Source organism: Leptodactylus fuscus, chromosome 1, assembly GCF_031893055.1.
Source record: "Leptodactylus fuscus isolate aLepFus1 chromosome 1, aLepFus1.hap2, whole genome shotgun sequence".
In the NCBI taxonomy this organism is placed as follows: domain Eukaryota; kingdom Metazoa; phylum Chordata; class Amphibia; order Anura; family Leptodactylidae; genus Leptodactylus; species Leptodactylus fuscus.
Genome location: NC_134265.1, coordinates 29,476,459 through 29,493,393, shown reverse-complemented (window position 1 = coordinate 29,493,393; position 16,935 = coordinate 29,476,459). Strand labels below are relative to the sequence as shown.

At 45.5% G+C, this 16,935-nt stretch overlaps 1 protein-coding gene across 1 annotated transcript in view; it reads left to right on the top strand.

Moving 5' to 3' along the window:
• Positions 1-16,935, top strand: part of SELENOP (selenoprotein P) — a 91,336-nt gene that overhangs the window by 29,234 nt on the left and 45,167 nt on the right. The gene's annotated exons all lie outside the window — the stretch shown is intronic.

Genomic DNA, 16,935 nt, shown 5'->3' with positions numbered 1-16,935 from the left:
GGAGCACGTGACCAGCAGCCTGCAAGGCCCTAATAGGCAGCGCATTGATAGTCACTGGTGGCAAATGGCTTGTCTTAGGTTACTATACACATCACCTGTACACCAATCACGTTACTATACAAGTCACCTGTATGTCTGTGGGCAATTATCATATAGGGGAGATGTATAGTAATACAGTGTTAGCCAAAAGTATTGGCACCCCTGCAATTCTGTCAGATAATACTCATTGTCTTCCAGAAAATGATTGCAATCACAAATTCTTTGGTATTATTATCTTCATTTAATTTGTCTTCAATGGAAAACCACAAAAAGAATTGTCAAAAAGCCAAATTAGATATAATTCCACACCAAACATAAAAAAGGGGGTGGGCAAAAGTATTGGCACTGTTTGAAAAATCATGTGATGCTTCTCTAATTTGTGTAACTAACAGCACCTGTTACTTACCTGAGGCACCTAACAGGTGGTGGCAATAACTAAATCACACTTGCAGCCAGTTGAAATGGATTAAAGTTGACTCAACCTCTGTCCTGTGTCCTTGTGTGTACCACATTGTGCATGGAGAAGAGAAAGAAGACCAAAGAACTGTCTGAGGACTTGAGATGCAAAATTGTGAGGAAGCATGAGCAATCTCAAGGCTACAAGTCCATCTCCAAAGACCTGAATGTTCCTGTGTCTACCGTGCGCAGTGTCATCAAGAAGTGTAAAGCCCATGGCACTGTGGCTAACCTCCCTAGATGTGGACGGAAAAGAAAAATTGACGAGAGATTTCAACGCAAGATTGTGCGGATGGTGGATAAAGAACCTCGACTAACATCCAAACAAGTTCAAGCTGCCCTGCAGTCCGAGGGTACAACAGTGTCACCCCGTACTATCCGTCAGCGTCTGAATGAGAAGGGACTGTATGGTAGGAGACCCAGGAAGACCCCACTTCTTACCCAGAGACATAAAAAAGCCAGGCTGGAGTTTGCCAAAACTTATCTGAGAAAGCCAAAAACGTTTTGGTAGAATGTTCTCTGGTCAGATGAGACAAAAGTAGGAAAAGGCATCAACATAGAGTTTACAGGAAAAAAAAGAGGCCTTCAAAGAAAAGAAGACGCCCCCTACAGTCAGACATGGCGGAGGTTCCCTGATGTTTTGGGGTTGCTTTGCTGCCTCTGGCACTGGACTGCTTGACTGTGTGCATGGCATTATGAAGTCTGAAGACGACCAACACATTGTGCAGCATAATGTAGGGCCCAGTGTGAGAAAGCTGGGTCTCCCTCAGAGGTCAGGGGTCTTCCAGCAGGACAATGACCCAAAACACACTTCAGGTCAGCACTAGAAAATGGTGGTGAGAGAAAGCCCTGGAGACTTGTAAAGTGGCAGCAATGAGTCCAGCCCTGAATCCCATAGAACACCTGTGGGGGAGGAGAGATCTCCTGATGGCAGTTTGGAGAAGGCCCCCTTCACATCTCAGGGGGGACCTGGAGCAGTTTGTCAAAGAAGAATGGTCTAAAATTCCAGCAGAGCCTTGTAAGAAACTCATTGCTGGTTACCGGAAGCGGTTGTGCGCAGTTATTGTGTCTAAAGGTTGTGCTACCAAGTATTAGGCTGAGGGCGCCAATACTTCTGTCCGGCCCATTTTTGGAGTTTTGTGTAAAATGATCAATGATTTGACTTTTTTTCATTCTCTTTTGTGTTTTTTCATTGCAAGCAAAATAAATGAAGATATTACCAAAGAGTTTGTGATTGCAATCATTTTCTGGAAGAACACGAGTATTATCTGACAGAATTGCAGGGGGGCCAATACTTTTGGCCAACACTTTATGTGCTGCGCTTAAATCCCATTACAACTGCATGCAGTTGTTTAGCAAGAACGTAAATTGTGAACACAGCCCAATAATGTTGACAAAGGTTTGGTCATCGGGTGATCGGCTGATTTTGGCAGAATCAAAATAAGTCGTCCACTGGCAGCCCATCACTCTGTTTAATAAGGGTGCATTCACACAGAGGAAAATGGCGCTGAATTTGGTGTGGAATCCGTGTCCGATTCAGCGCTGAAAAAAAGCCTCCCATTGACTTCGATGCGTTCCAACCCTTTGAAATCAATGGGAGGCTTTTTTTTCAGCACTAAATCTGACGTGGATTCCACACCAAATTCAGCGCCATTTTCTTGAATGCACCCTAACAGCTCTGTTGCCAAAGGACGTAGAAAGTAAATGTCCTGCTATATAATGAGGTTGATGCAGAACAAGCGCTGACCGACATGTTTTGTAGCTGATCAGCGCTTGTTCCAAAATATCTTTTGGTCTAAAAAGACCTTAAAGAGGACCTTCATTGTTTTGGCTGTTGATTGGTTGCACATAAACCTAGATTTCATACAGCCAAACATCAACTAAAGTTGGGCAGAACCAGAATCTGTTGTGTATGGGCTAGACCAGTGATGGCGAACCTTTTAGAGACCGAGTGCCCAAACTGCAACCCAAAACCCACTAATTTATCGCAAAGTGCCAACACGGCAATTTAGCCTTAATACTGTGAGGATCCACAATTGCAGACCCGCAAAATGCAATCGTGTGAATGGGGCTTTACAGAGCTTTCAATGATACAAAACAACTGAAAGGTAATAGTTTGCATTTAGTATCATTTTGAACAATTAATAGTCACTATCTACATAGCACAGGATCTGTTTTATAGTGACCGTGCAATGTTATTACAGCCTGTACTAATATCATGTCTGCTATAAAACAGATACTGAGGGATAGAAATAGTGAGGGGACTCTACACAGTCCAATCTGTTTCATAGATGGGTGCCCACAGAGTGCCACCTCTCTCACATGTGCCTTAGGTTCACCACCATAGGGCTAGACTGACAGATTTTTGTATTCTGGGCCCACAAAGTGTTCATCATTTCCGGTTTTCAGCACTTCATTAGCATTGAATAGTTTTCATCTGTTAATTCTCCAAGTGTCTGGGATAGATGAAGGCTTATTGAAAGATTTGTGATTGTTCATGTGTTTGGGATGCTTGGCCGTACGACCAACCAATCACAGTTCATTTCAGACACATGATAGCAGTCTAAAATCTGATGCATATAGCTATTGGTGCTGGGACACTTTCAGAGGCCTTGTGTAGGGTTGATTCATGCTGTGGTGTAGAATGTGTTGCATGGACCTTGTAACTACCCTGCAAGTTTCCATTAGGCCGGGTTCTCACAGGGTTTTTTGGTCCGGAACCTGAGGCGGTGGCCGCCTCAGGTTCCGGTCCAAAATACGGGTAGCTGCAACTGAATGCCAGTGCAGTGCATCATCAACCAGTCGTGCACTCCGCTCCAGATTAGGCCCAAATGAATGGGCCTAGTTGGGATGGAGTGTCTTCAGGCCGATGTCGTGAGGTGAATCCGCCTTAAAGAATGTCGGAACAAACGGCTCCCGGAAAAAAGAACTGACCGGCTCCCATTGATTTCAATGGGCGCCATCTGTTTGGTCAGGATTTTGAGGCAGATACGGCCTCAAAATCCTGACCAAAAAACCCCGTGTGAACTTACCCTTACTTTGGAGTACACTGCATGTAGGTGCCTGAAGCTGCTAGTGGATAATAGAAGTGGCGCTGCAGTTCACCAGAATCATCGCTATGCTGAAGATAGGATTTGAGGTCGGAAGACTCTTTTAGACTAAAGGCCCCATGTGACGTCCCGCAGTAAAAAAGCGCTGCGGGAAAACTGCAATGGCAACATATCGTGGTTTTTCCCGCAGCGCTTTAGACAGAAAGTTCGCAGAGGTTTCCTCTACAGACTTTCGGTTTCAATTATACTTATGGGTAAACTGCTAGTGTTTCTGTAGATATAATTAAGGCTCCGTTCCCACGGAGTAACACGCCGCGCATTCAGACATGTATACACTCAAAATAGATCCCATTCACTTCAATGTGTGTCGGCTCAAAGCCTCCCATTGATTTCCATGTGTAGCGCGCGTGAGCCGGCACACATTGAAGGGAATGGGATCTGTTTTGAGTGCTCACACTCTGACACGTGTATACGTGTCTGAATGCACTGCGCGTTACTCCGTGGGAACAGAGCCTAACACGCTGCGATTTCCAAAACCATGCTGGTTTTGGAAATCCCGGCTTGTCTGCACCGTAGTTTTTCCCTAGAATCCCATCCAGTTTGCCCTAACTGTAAAACGCCACAATTTTTCCCGCAGCGTTTACGTCCCTTGGGGCACTGGCCTTAGGCTGAGGCCCCATATTGCACAAACGCAGCTTTTTTTGTTGCAGATTTTACTGCAAGCCAAAGCCAAGAATGGATATAGCAGAAGGAGAATTCTAAGAACTTCCTATATATCTCCCATTCCTCCTGCAGACACTCTTGACTTTGGCTCAAAAAAACGCAGCAAAATCTGCAACAAAAAAAAGTTGCATGTCCACAATATGGGGCCTCAGCCTGTTGTTTGGGGGGGTTTTTTTATCCAGATTAAAAAAAACAACAAACAAACCCAAAAGGCTTCAAAAGTAATGGGAAATATATAGGACACACTTACTTTTTTCTTCTACTAAATTTACTCCTGGTATTGGCTCAAAAAATTGCAGCAAAATCTGCAACAGGAAATCATCTTTTCCACAATGTGGGGGTTATCCGAGGTTCATATCTTTGTTTGGTAATCAGTTCGGGGAGTCCACATGGGGACCCCCTGAATGGACTACTGAATACATTTGCAAGCAGTGTGCAGTGAAAGCACACGGACCCCATAGACCAGGGGTGGGCAATTAATTTTCCCATGGGGCCGTATAAGAAATTGAAACTATGCTAGAGGGCCGCGCCACGGCAAATTTAGCTCCACCCACTTCTACGTTGACTCCGCCCATTCCCAATCATCTTTCCATGTGCCCCCACACAGTATAATCCTCCTACAGTCACCTGTACATTATATGCCCCCACATTGTAATGTTCCCTTCCAACTGCCCCACAGTATTAAGCCCCTCTCCTGGTGCCCCAGTATAAACTGGTGGAAACTAGAGGGGACATGAAACTGGAGCAGCTGGAGGGGGACATTAAACAGTGGGGGTAGTTGGAGGGTGGCAATAAATTGACAGCTGGAGCGGGACATGAAACTGGGGACAACTAGAGGGGGACATTAAAATCGGGAAGCTGACATTAAACCGTAGGGGTAGCTGGAGGGTGACATTAAACTGGGGGCAACTAGAGGCAGACAAGTCCCCCTACAGCTTCCTCCACGGTTTAATGTCCCCCCAGTCTAAGTGCCCTCTTCATCTACCCCCAGTTTTATGTCCTCCCCCCTCCATTTCTCCCTCAGTTTCATATCCCCCTTTATTTTCCCCATTTCATGCCCCCCCCCTCCATCTCTCCCCCAGTTTCATGTCCCCCCCTCCATCTGCCATCTCTGCCCTAGTATAACATTCCCCTTCCATCTCTGCCCCTAGGTTACTGAGACACACACACACATAGACAGACAGACAAACACACATATATAGACAGACAGACATAGACAGGCACACATATAGACAGACACACATATAGACACATATAGACAGACACATAGACACACACACATATAGACAGACAGACAGACATAGACAGGCACACATATAGACACGCACACATACAGACACATATAGACAGGCACACATATAGACAGGCACACATATAGACACATACAGACAGACACATACAGACAGACACACATACAGACAGACAGACACACATATAGACACACATATAGACAGGCACACATATAGACAGACAGACAGACATATAGACACACATATAGACAGACACACATACAGACAGACACACATACAGACAGACACACATACAGACACACACATATAGACAGGCACACATATAGACAGGCACACATACAGACACATACAGACAGACACACATACAGACACACACATACAGACAGACACACATACAGACAGACACACATACAGACAGACACACATACATACAGACACACACACATATAGACACACATACACACACTCTCTCTCTCTCTCCCCCCTGCAGCTCACCTTACATCTCTCAGTACTTTATGACACGCTCCACATCTCCATCTTCGGCCGGCACTAAGACACGCCCCCTAGACACGCCCCCCCTAGACACGCCTCCCTAGACACGCCTCCCTAGTCAAAGCTCTGCGGGCTGGACTGAATCAGTCAGAGGGCCGGATGTGGCCCGGGGGCCGGACTTTGCCCAGGTCTGCCATAGACTATAATGGGGTCGTGCGCTGCCCACATGAGTCATGCAGACAGGAAAGTAGATTGTGAAGCACCTTCCTGTTCCCTACGGAGATCTCGTGGCAAGCACATGGACCCCATTATAGTCTATGAGGAACCGTGTGCTGTCACTGCTCACCACTTGCAAATACGTTTGGTAGTCCGTTCAGGGGGGGCAGGAATCCTCATGTGGACTCCACCAGGCTGTCCTGAACAAGTGAAATCCAGTGGCTACCCATAGACTATAATGGGGTCTGCCAGGTGTCTGTTCGGCTCAGTTTTGGCCATTTTCATATGAAAGCGGCAGAGAGAAAAGTCCGGCATGGATGATGTTTCAGGGCCTTCTTGAAGCCTGTGATTGTGGGGGTCAGTCTTATGTGTCTTGGTAAGGAGTTCCAGAGTATGGGAGATGCACAGGAGAAATCTTGGAGACGGTTGTGTGAGGAGCGGATGAGAGCGGAGCGGAGTAGGAGGTCATTGGAGGATCTGAGGTTACGTGTGGGCAGGTAGTGGGAGATGAGGTCAGAGATATATGGAGGGGACAGGTTGTAGATGGCTTTGTATGTTAGCGTTACTAGCTTGAACTCAATTCGCTGGGCTATAGGTAGCCATGCTATGCCCCAGATCTGATATTGAAAATGTATCCTAAAAATAGGTCATCAATAGCTGTAACCCAGAAGAAAAAGTACCATTTAATATGGATGCTAAAAATAGAGCAGTGAAAGCGATTTATTTTATTTTGCTTACTTATATAGCGCCATCATATTCTGCAGCTTTACAGAGATATTGTCAGTGTTGTCCTATAGAGGGCGCACAAACTACATTCTTCGGTATGTCTTTGGAGTGCGGGAGGAAATGTAAGAAACTTTGTAATATACAGTCCTATGAAAAAGTTTGGGCACCCCTATTAATCTTAATAATTTTTAGTTCTAAATATTTTGGTGTTTGCAACAGCCATTTCAGTTTGATATATCTAATAACTGATGGACACAGTAATATTTCAGGATTGAAATGAGGTTTATTGTACTAACAGAAAATGTGCAATATGCAATAAACCAAAATTTGACCAGTGCAAAAGTATGGGCACCTCAACAGAAAAGTGACATTAATATTTAGTAGATCCTCCTTTTGCAAAGATAACAGCCTCTAGTCGCTTCCTGTAGCTTTTAATCAGTTCCTGGATCCTGGATGAAGGTATTTTGGTCCATTCTTTACAAAACAATTCAAGTTCAGTTAAGTTAGATGGTCGCCGAGCATGGACAGCCCGCTTCAAATCATCCCACAGATGTTCAATGATATTCAGGTCTGGGGACTGGGATGGCCATTCCAGAACATTGTAATTGTTCCTCTGCATGAATGCCTGAGGATTTGGAGCGGTGTTTTGGATCATTGTCTTGCTGACATATCCATCTCCGGCGTAACTTCAACTTCGTCACTGATTCTTGAACATTATTCTGAAGAATCTGCTGATACTGAGTGGAATCCATGCGACCCTCAACTTTAACAAGATTCCCGATGCCGGCATTGGCCACACAGCCCCAAAGCATGATGGAACCTCCACCAAATTTTACAGTGGGTAGCATGTGTTTTTCTTGGAATGCTGTTTCTTTTTGGACGCCATGCATAACGCCTTTTTTTTATAACCAAACAACTCAATCTTTGTTTCCAAAATGAAGTTGGCTTCTCCAAATGTGCTTTTGCATACCTCAGGCAACTCTATTTGTGGCGTACGTGCAGAAACGGCTTCTTTCTCATCACTCTCCCATACAGCTTCTATTTGTGCAAAGTGCGCTGTATAGTTGACCGATGCACAGTGACACCATCTGCAGCAAGATGATGCTGCAGCTCTTTGGAGGTGGTCTGTGGATTGTCCTTGACTGTTCTCACCATTCTTCTTCTCTGCCTTTCTGATATTTTTCTTGGCCTGCCACTTCTGGGCTTAACAAGAACTGTCCCTGTGGTCTTCCATTTCCTTACTATGTTCCTCACAGTGGAAACTGACAGGTTAAATCTCTGAGACAGCTTTTTGTATCCTTCCCCTGAATAACTATGTTGAACAATCTTTGTTTTCAGATCATTTGAGAGTTGTTTTGAGTAGCCCATGATGCCACTCTTCAGAGGAGATTCAAATAGGAGAACAACTTGCAATTGGCCACCTTAAATACCTTTTCTCATGATTGGATACACCTGGCTATGAAGTTCAAAGCTCAGTGAGGTTACAAAACCAATTTTGTGCTTCAGTAAGTCAGTAAAAAGTAGTTAGGAGTATTCAAATCAATAAAATGATAAGGGTGCCCATACTTTTGCACCGGTCAAATTTTGGTTTAATGCATATTGCACATTTTCTGTTAGCACAATAAACCTCATTTCAATCCTGAAATATTACTGTGTCCATCAGTTATTAGATATATCAAACTGAAATGGCTGTTGCAAACACCAAAATATTTAGAACAAAAAATGATTAAGATTAATAGGGGTGCCCAAACTTTTTCATAGGACTGTATCTTATTAAAGAGATCTGTTTCCTTCACCATTCCTTCTGCTCCTTATCTTCAATCTTCACTGCTTGTCTATATGCTATTTGTCTCCATGTACAGCCTCACACATACAGCTCCTTAGAGGGGGAAGGAAGGAGTGAGATTCTCCTGCTGGCTGGTTATAGGGGTTGTCCGGGAATTACAGTACTTAGGCCTGAGGCCGGGGAAGGTGAAGGTGTCCCTGGCATTTTGGTGTTCGCCATCACTGTATGATCCAGGGGACCTGAGGTTTGTGTCCTCACTACACGTGATCCCTGAGGCCATCAGAGGAAAGGCAGCGGTGATCTCACTTACACGTTACTAATTCCTTTCCTGAGGCTGCTGATTGTCCTCAGTGGTCATGTACGGCAAGGACTTCAGGCACATGTTAGACTGGACATTAGTGGGGTCTCTGGGGAACGGTCAGTGATTTTATTTTATTACCATTATTATTATTTTTTCACCTTCCCTGGCTATTGTAATTCCTGGACAACCCCATTAATTGATATATTGTCTCATTCTGTGCACTCACAGCCTCTTATCTATTAGTGTTAAAAAGCAAGGAATAGCCCCACCTACTGGAGATGCCTCTCAGCTGGGAGTACTGTATTTTCTGGGACTCCCTTTCTGGATGGAAGTTAAGGCCCTCACTGGTCAATGACCTCTCCCCCACTCCCTGTTGTCTCCCTGTCGTCTGTGTTCTTTGTCACCCGCATTTGTTCACAGTTTTTGTCTGACAATTGCTATATTACATTGCTCTGCTTCTCCTGCTTTTCTCTCTGTTACTTTGTTTATTTTTGTCAAAATTAAAAATTCAATAAAAATGACAGTTGCAGAGTGTAACAGCAGCAATTATTTGAGTGTCTTTTCTATCCAATCTTCTCTTCATAGACCAATTTCGGCACCCATATCTTGGCAGAAGGGTGGGCCTTAAAGTCACTCATCACTTGGCTGTGAAGAAAGCCCCCCCCCCAACTGTACACTAATATAGCCTTGTACTATCAGAGGGGGGTTCCCTACAGTTCAGTGTCAGAATTAGGCCGGGTTCACATCTGCACCCCGGCCTTCGTTATGCAGGTTTCTGTTTTCTGCCCGAAAATGGGCATTAGACGAAAACCTGAAGTCCATTTTCAAACCCATTCATTAGAATGGGTTTGGAAAGTGTCCGGCCGTGAGCGCTGGTGAGCGTTTTGTGGTCTGCGCGGCGAAACCGGTTTTATAAACCGGACACAAAGTTGGACATGCAGGACTTTGTGTCTGGTTAAAAAAAAACGGTTTCGCCGCAGAGAGCAGAAGATGCCAGACACTGTCTGCCGGGTTTCCGTCTTCTGTCTGCAGAAGATGGAAACCCGACAGACGGAGATCGGGCACAGATGTGAACGAGCCCTTAGTAAGAGGCTTTGGCTGCTTAAAAAATGCTGGAACATATGAGGAGGTCCTGTGCTCCAGAATTAAAAGGGTTTTCCCAGACTAAAAATACTGTATATACTCGAGTATAAGCCGACCCGAATATAAGCCGAGGCCCCTAATTTTACCACAAAAAACTGAGAAAACTTATTGACTCACTTATAAGCCGAGGGGGGGAAATGCAGCAGCTACTGGAAAATTTCAAAAATTAAAATAGTCGTAGTTTTTGGGTGCAGTAGATGCTGGGGAAGGGGAGGGGGTATTTTGGTTGTCTGTCTGCCCCTTCCCTGAGCTTGAGGACTGTTTTTTTCCCCCCATTTGGAATTCAGCCTGGCTGACTATAGAGGATCTGCAGTGCTCCTATTAAGGCTGGTCTTACACAACCGTAGTGGTTTTTGCGGTCCACAATTTGCGGATCCGCAACACAAATTTCACTTTAAAAATTAATTCCGCAGACATCCGCAAAGTGCATCCGCAACGTTCCATGTGTATCAGTATTATGCGGATCCGCAAAAAAACAAAACACACCACAAAACACACATGTTGATATCCACAATTGCGGATATACACTGATGTATGTTCAGTGTATATCCGCAAAAATGCACGCGCCAATAGACTTCTATTGGACCTTCCGTGCCGTGCCGTAAAAGCACGGCCATTACGGACATGCGGTATACTGTCCGGACCACGGTTGCGGCACGACACACCACCGACAAAATCTACGATCGTGTAAGAGGCCTCATAGAAAATTATGGGACCGTAAATGGTCTGCAATTTTGAACCCACAATTGCGGACCATTTGCGGTGCAAAACTACTGTCGTGTAAGACCAGCCTAACCCCTCCCTGACGGAACAGGAGCACTGCAGATCCCCTATATTCAGTAGACCCGGCACTGTCAGACACAGGGATACCTAATGTGTTTGTGTTTCATAGTAATTTTCTACTATTATATGAATTCTAGGGAAAGGAGGGATTTACAACTTTTATTTACTTTATTTATTTATTTTTAAAGGTTTTTTTCATCACTATTTTATGGGAGATTCTATACATTAATGTTGTGGCTGGTAATAGACACCCCCCCCCCCCACAAAAAAACAAAACAAAAAACATTTTTTTTGCTTGACTCGAGTATAAGCTGAGGGGGGCTTTTTCAGCACAAAAACTCGGCTGAAAAATTTGGCTTATACTTGAGTATATACGGTATCTTAAAGATAGGTCACTAATATGAGGTTAGTCGAGGGCAACATGGTGGCTAAGTGGTTAGCACTGCAGTCTTGTAGCACTGGAGTCCTGGGTTAGAATCCCGCCAGGAACAACATCTCCAAGGAGTTTGTATGTTCTCCCCATGTTTGCGTGGATTTCCTCCCATTCTACAAAGACATACTGATAGGGAGAAAAAAAAGTACATTATGATCCCTATATGGGGCTCACGATCTACATTGAAAAAAACAACCAAAACTAATATGAGGTTAGTAGGGGGTCTAACACCTAGAAAACCATTTTAATAAATTTCCCAGTGAACGAGGTCACATTGTCACAGTAGGTGGCATCCCATAATAAGCTTTGATGAAAGCATCAACTGATTCTGCATTGTAGCTTGCAAGACACAGCATTCAGTGTCCTGCAAGCTACAGAGGAAGTGAGCGACATTGCTCACTTCCTCCATTGCCCGGCAGGATCAACCAGGTATGTGGGGGCTTCGGCAGTCTGTGGTCACTGGCCTGACCCCAGGCTACCTTATATTCATATTGGCACCCCCCGATCTTGCCGCGGGGGGTGCCGATGGGGACATTAAGTTGGCGGATCTCTTATGTGGTTAACATGAGCACAAACAGAATGTCATGCATTTTTCCCCCTCGGCTTATACTTGAGTCAATAAGTTTTCCCCGTTTTTTGTGGTAAAATTAGGGGGGTCGGCTTATAGTAGGGTCGACTTATACTCGAGTATATACAGGTATATTACCTGCAAAGTGGATGAGGTTCTAGCTAATCCCATCCATACGTTGCAGAAAGATATCTGCAGCAGAAATGTTGGGATTTCAAAACTATTTGCATAATTGAAAATCACAGGATATGAATTATACCTACAGAAATGCTGGTGGTTTCCGTACAGGTGTGATAGAAGCAAAATGTCCGCAGGGGAAAATTGCAGGCTTCCTGTTAAAAGCACTGTGGGGGGAAAAACCCAATTAATTTCCGTTGCAGTCTTTTCTCCAGTGCTTTTTGGCTGCGGTTCAGTACGTGAGGCCTTAGCCTTAAAGGGATTCTATCTAGAGATGAGCGAGTAGTTAAATACTCGATATTTGATATTCGTTTCGAGTAGCCCCTCAATATTCGACTACTCGAATTGAATATCAAATCCTATTATAGTCTATGGGGGAAAATGCTCGTTTCAGGGGTAGGCAACATTCGATCAAATTGAACATACCAAGTCCACGAGTGAGGGTCGGGCTGGATTCTCCGAGAAGTCTTCTCCGTGCAGCTTCCCCGCGGCGTCTTCTGGCTCTGAATTCACTCTGCCACGCATCGGGCCTGGGCAGAGCCAACTGCGCATGTCCGCACTGCAAGAAAATGGCCGCTTACAGTCAAAGTGGCCATTTTCTTGTAGCACGGGCATGCGCAATCGGATCTGCCCAGGCCCAATGCCTGGCAGAGTGAATTCAGAGCCAGAAGACGCCGCGGGGAAGCTGCACGGAGAAGACTTCTAAAGGTAGGAGAAGAACCAGCGTTGATTGGCCGACTGTATAGGATTCGGCCAATCAATGCTGGTTCTGCATCAAATTATTCCATTCGAATAGCGTAGTACGAGTATTTGGAATACCGTAGTATTTGATCGAATACCTACTCGATCGAATACTACTTGCTCATCTCTAATTCTATCATTAAATTCCCTTTTTTTCTCGATCACACGTAGGAATAGCCTTCTCACGCAGCACTAGAGGCATCCCCAGCACTCAAACAGCACTGGGGATGTCCCCAATGCTGCGAGAGATTTCTCCAGCGCCGCCTCCATCTTCTTGAGGAATGGCCTACCCCTGCATCTTCTTCTGTCTTGGGTTTCAATCTTCTAGGCATGCAATCTTTCCTCTGTGGACTTTCTGCTTCATTGATCGCTATAAGGAAAATGCTGGTGTTTCCAGAAGTATGATCGACTTGTTGCGATTTCCAAAAAACACAACAGTTTTTGAAGTCACAGCATGTCCACCGTGGATATTTTTTTTGCAATATGTGGATGGAATTATCCAGAATTCTACCTACTTTGCAGGTAATGTAAAAAAACGCGGTAAAATCGTGCCTTGTGTGATAGCTCACATTTGTTTCTTGGCTTCACTTCTCGAATAAACCACTAGATGTCCTGCAAGGGATGTGTTCTCGTCCCAATGGAAATTTCCTGACTTGGGGATAATTTGTAGGTTTTACTTTCATTTCTAGAAAGTGTTCGATGTCATACGTCTGATTGAGGAGAAGTCACTGATGCTTTTACTCATAGAAACTCACAGTATATCTCATTGCGGTAAAGTGGCGACTTCCTCACCTTTTCGCGGACTGTACTTCTTGTGTTTCTGCCTTTAAGGGTGTAAATTATGTTCAGAAAACCTCCTCCGTTCTTAAAGGGGTTGTCTGGGGAATATTAATTTACTTACCTGGTCCTTTGAATCGTTGCTGATGGACCCGCGGTTACAGCTACGTCACCCCAGCCAAGTGATCCAAAAAACAAAGGCAAATGTCCCTTTACACGGACCATTGCTGCAGCCCAAAATTTCGAAGTATACGGTGTATTAGCTGTTGCGGGCACAGCCCACCAGACCACACTGCGCCAAGACTCCTGGAGCTGAGAGAGCGTCACCTACTGGACTCTACATCACTGAAGACTTGACTGTTTGGTGGTTTTGCTACTAAAAATTACTTTTAAAATTTTTCCACCATTTTTTGGGAGCATGCACACGACCGTGTACTTTGTCAGTGTGCTAGCCATGTTTCGGACTTTCATTGCTACTGCCATGTATTATCATGGGCCTGTGTATGGGACTGTGGGCCCAAGGCAATACTCAGGGCAGGGCCTATACTTGTCCATTTTGTGGCCCAGTCTCAGTAGTGAATGTGGCCATAGCGGCACAGGAGGTACACGGATGTCATCAAGCGCTGTCCGTGCTGCTTAGTTATGGCCTAGCTATTTTACATAGAAGTCTATGAAAAGGAAAGAGTACACTGCTAGAAAAGATGCCCAAATAACTGCAGCTGCTTAAAGGGGTTGTCCCATCACAAGGATCCTATCTATACTGCTAGTCTATGTGGATTTAAGACTTTTCCTAAATGCACTGCTTTATCAAAACTGCTTTGTTTGGCCGCTATCTTAATTTATTCACTTCATTGTTTACACTCCGTTTCTATGGCCCTTGGGATTATCTGCTCATTTGTCAAGGGATGTAGCTGCCTGCTCTCAGGGGGGAGGGAGGGGCTGGGAGCAGCTCTGAGCTGTTTGTGTCTGATAAGTAGCAGGGCTTCTCAGATAGGGGAGGTAAGAGCTCCGGGATTTCTGAGTCGGTTTAATTGAATTTGGCTGATAAGGGCTGAGATAGGGGGTCCGTTACCTCTGTATGTAATGCAAACTGACTCAAATCCAGCTCTGCTACATCAGCTTCCCACTGTGGTAATTCATTTACAACCAATCCCGTGCAAGTGAAACCCCGCCCACCAATGTGCTGAGAAAAGCAGGAAGTGAATAGAACACAACAGCCTGCAGGTTGGTGAACAAGCATCATGGAAATACCCCTTTAACTGTTCCACTGTGAGTCAGTGAGCTATTCTGACACTGCTGTGTCTGACTGTACCACTGCACAGAATAAGGGATTGAATCAATTAACAGCCCCTCCCCCTCTCCATAGACTTCTGGAAATGAGGGGAGTGAAGATAAGGAGGAGGAGAGCAGCCTGATCAGTGGAGAAGTAAACTATTTCCTTACAAAGTATCCTATATTCACCTGAACTGCTCACCTATGAAAGCGTATTTGAGAATCGGAGGTACACTTTATACTGAATTGAATTACAAGTAATGTAACACACCGCCATTGCTGTCTCCCTTACAGTGTACGATGGCGGCCGTCACATAATTAATCCATGTCATCAGTTCCTCAGTTGTCGCCGACTGGCCCGACGTGCCAACACAGAACAGTGACTGATGGCGTCCGCACATATGTAGATACAATAGGATCTGCTGTATCTGTCTATGCCCTGCAGGTGGCGCCGAGCAGCCTACAAAGTGGCCATGTGGATAAATCCTGTGGCCGCCATCACTTTCCATTGCGTGAACACAGATCTATCGGTCTCCATTGTTTAGTTAGTACATACTGTGCATGAGCCGCTAGGGACTTGTATTTGCACAGCACCAGTATGATGTAAGAATCACCTAATATATCGCAACGTCAAGGCAGTGTGTCAGCAGAACCCAGCATATCCGCCCAACCTGCAGACATAGGTTAGGGTCACCTGAATCACATGGTGTTTTCTCATTGTCCTTCTGCTGCCGAGATATATTATTGGCCATATGCAAAATGACTTTTTGGAGCAATGAGGGTGTTGCCATTGTCCTAAAGAGCGTATCTGTGGGGCAGGTTGATACACTATGAATGAACTATCCTTAGAATAGTAGGATCTTAGCTGTCATAGCACCCCCGTACTATGTGGGGAACAACTTAGTGGTGGGGGTCCCAGACGTCAGACCCCCACTAATCTCAAATCAATGACCTGTCCTAAGGATAACTCAATATTTTTGGATCTTTATGTAGGCTTCACACTTGCACCCGTTCTCCACGGAGGGGCCACAGGCGGACACTGGCGGTTTGCTTTAAAAACCATTTGAAACCCCAGTGGTCCGCTGATACTTGGGCACTCTTTTAGAATACATAGAAGTCTATGGACATGCTTGGCGTATGTGACATGTCCAATGCACGCTGCAACTTCAGTGCGAGTAGGACTTTAGGTACAAATAAACCTACTAGTCTGGTCAGTGAGCGAGCTAGGCCTTACCTGCTCACTAGTATAAGATGGCGGGGCCTGCTATAGTAATGTGATGGGGATGCCGCTGCGTATTGATACAGAAGCAGGCGCCTCTTCTGACCTGCTACATGGGCTGTTATGTGACGGCTGCAGGTAATGAAGTGTTTTTAGCTGTCGGGTCTTAATGAGAACACTTATGTGTTGTTTTTCTCCTATAATGTGCTATGCTTCAGCCGAGAGGAGCAGAAAGAGACGAGAGCACTTGTCGTTCATTATCTTAAAAGCTTTACTTTCACTAACAAACTAAACCATGTCCGTGCTGACACTTGGGCAGCGGCGAATAATCGCTGCAATGTACGCTGTATGCTCGGGCTTTATTATCTGTCATTGTTCTTTGAGCCTCGGCTCTCTTACTCATGGATAAAGGTGAGATGACTTGTATTATTGTAATATATAAACAACTAGTAATACCCATGACTTCGTCCGCGACCCCACCCTCCTTGCGTGACCCACCTGCAGCGCGGCTCTGGCCCCTCCCCTACTGCCTTGCAGCTGCCGCTACCCTGGCCTCCCTTTTCTCCCGTGCCGCGAAACCCTGGCTCCCCCCTCCCCCCCCCCCGACACCCCAGTCTCCCTTCCCACTTCCCCTGCCCCGCCTGTACCCGAGACCCCGTGCTCCTCACCCCTGCCACCCCGGTCTTCCCCTCCTCCCCCCCCCCGACTCGTAACACGACTGCGGCCTCCCCCTCCCCATGCCTCCCAGCTGTGACCCTGGTGCCCCCCCAAACTCCACTCCCC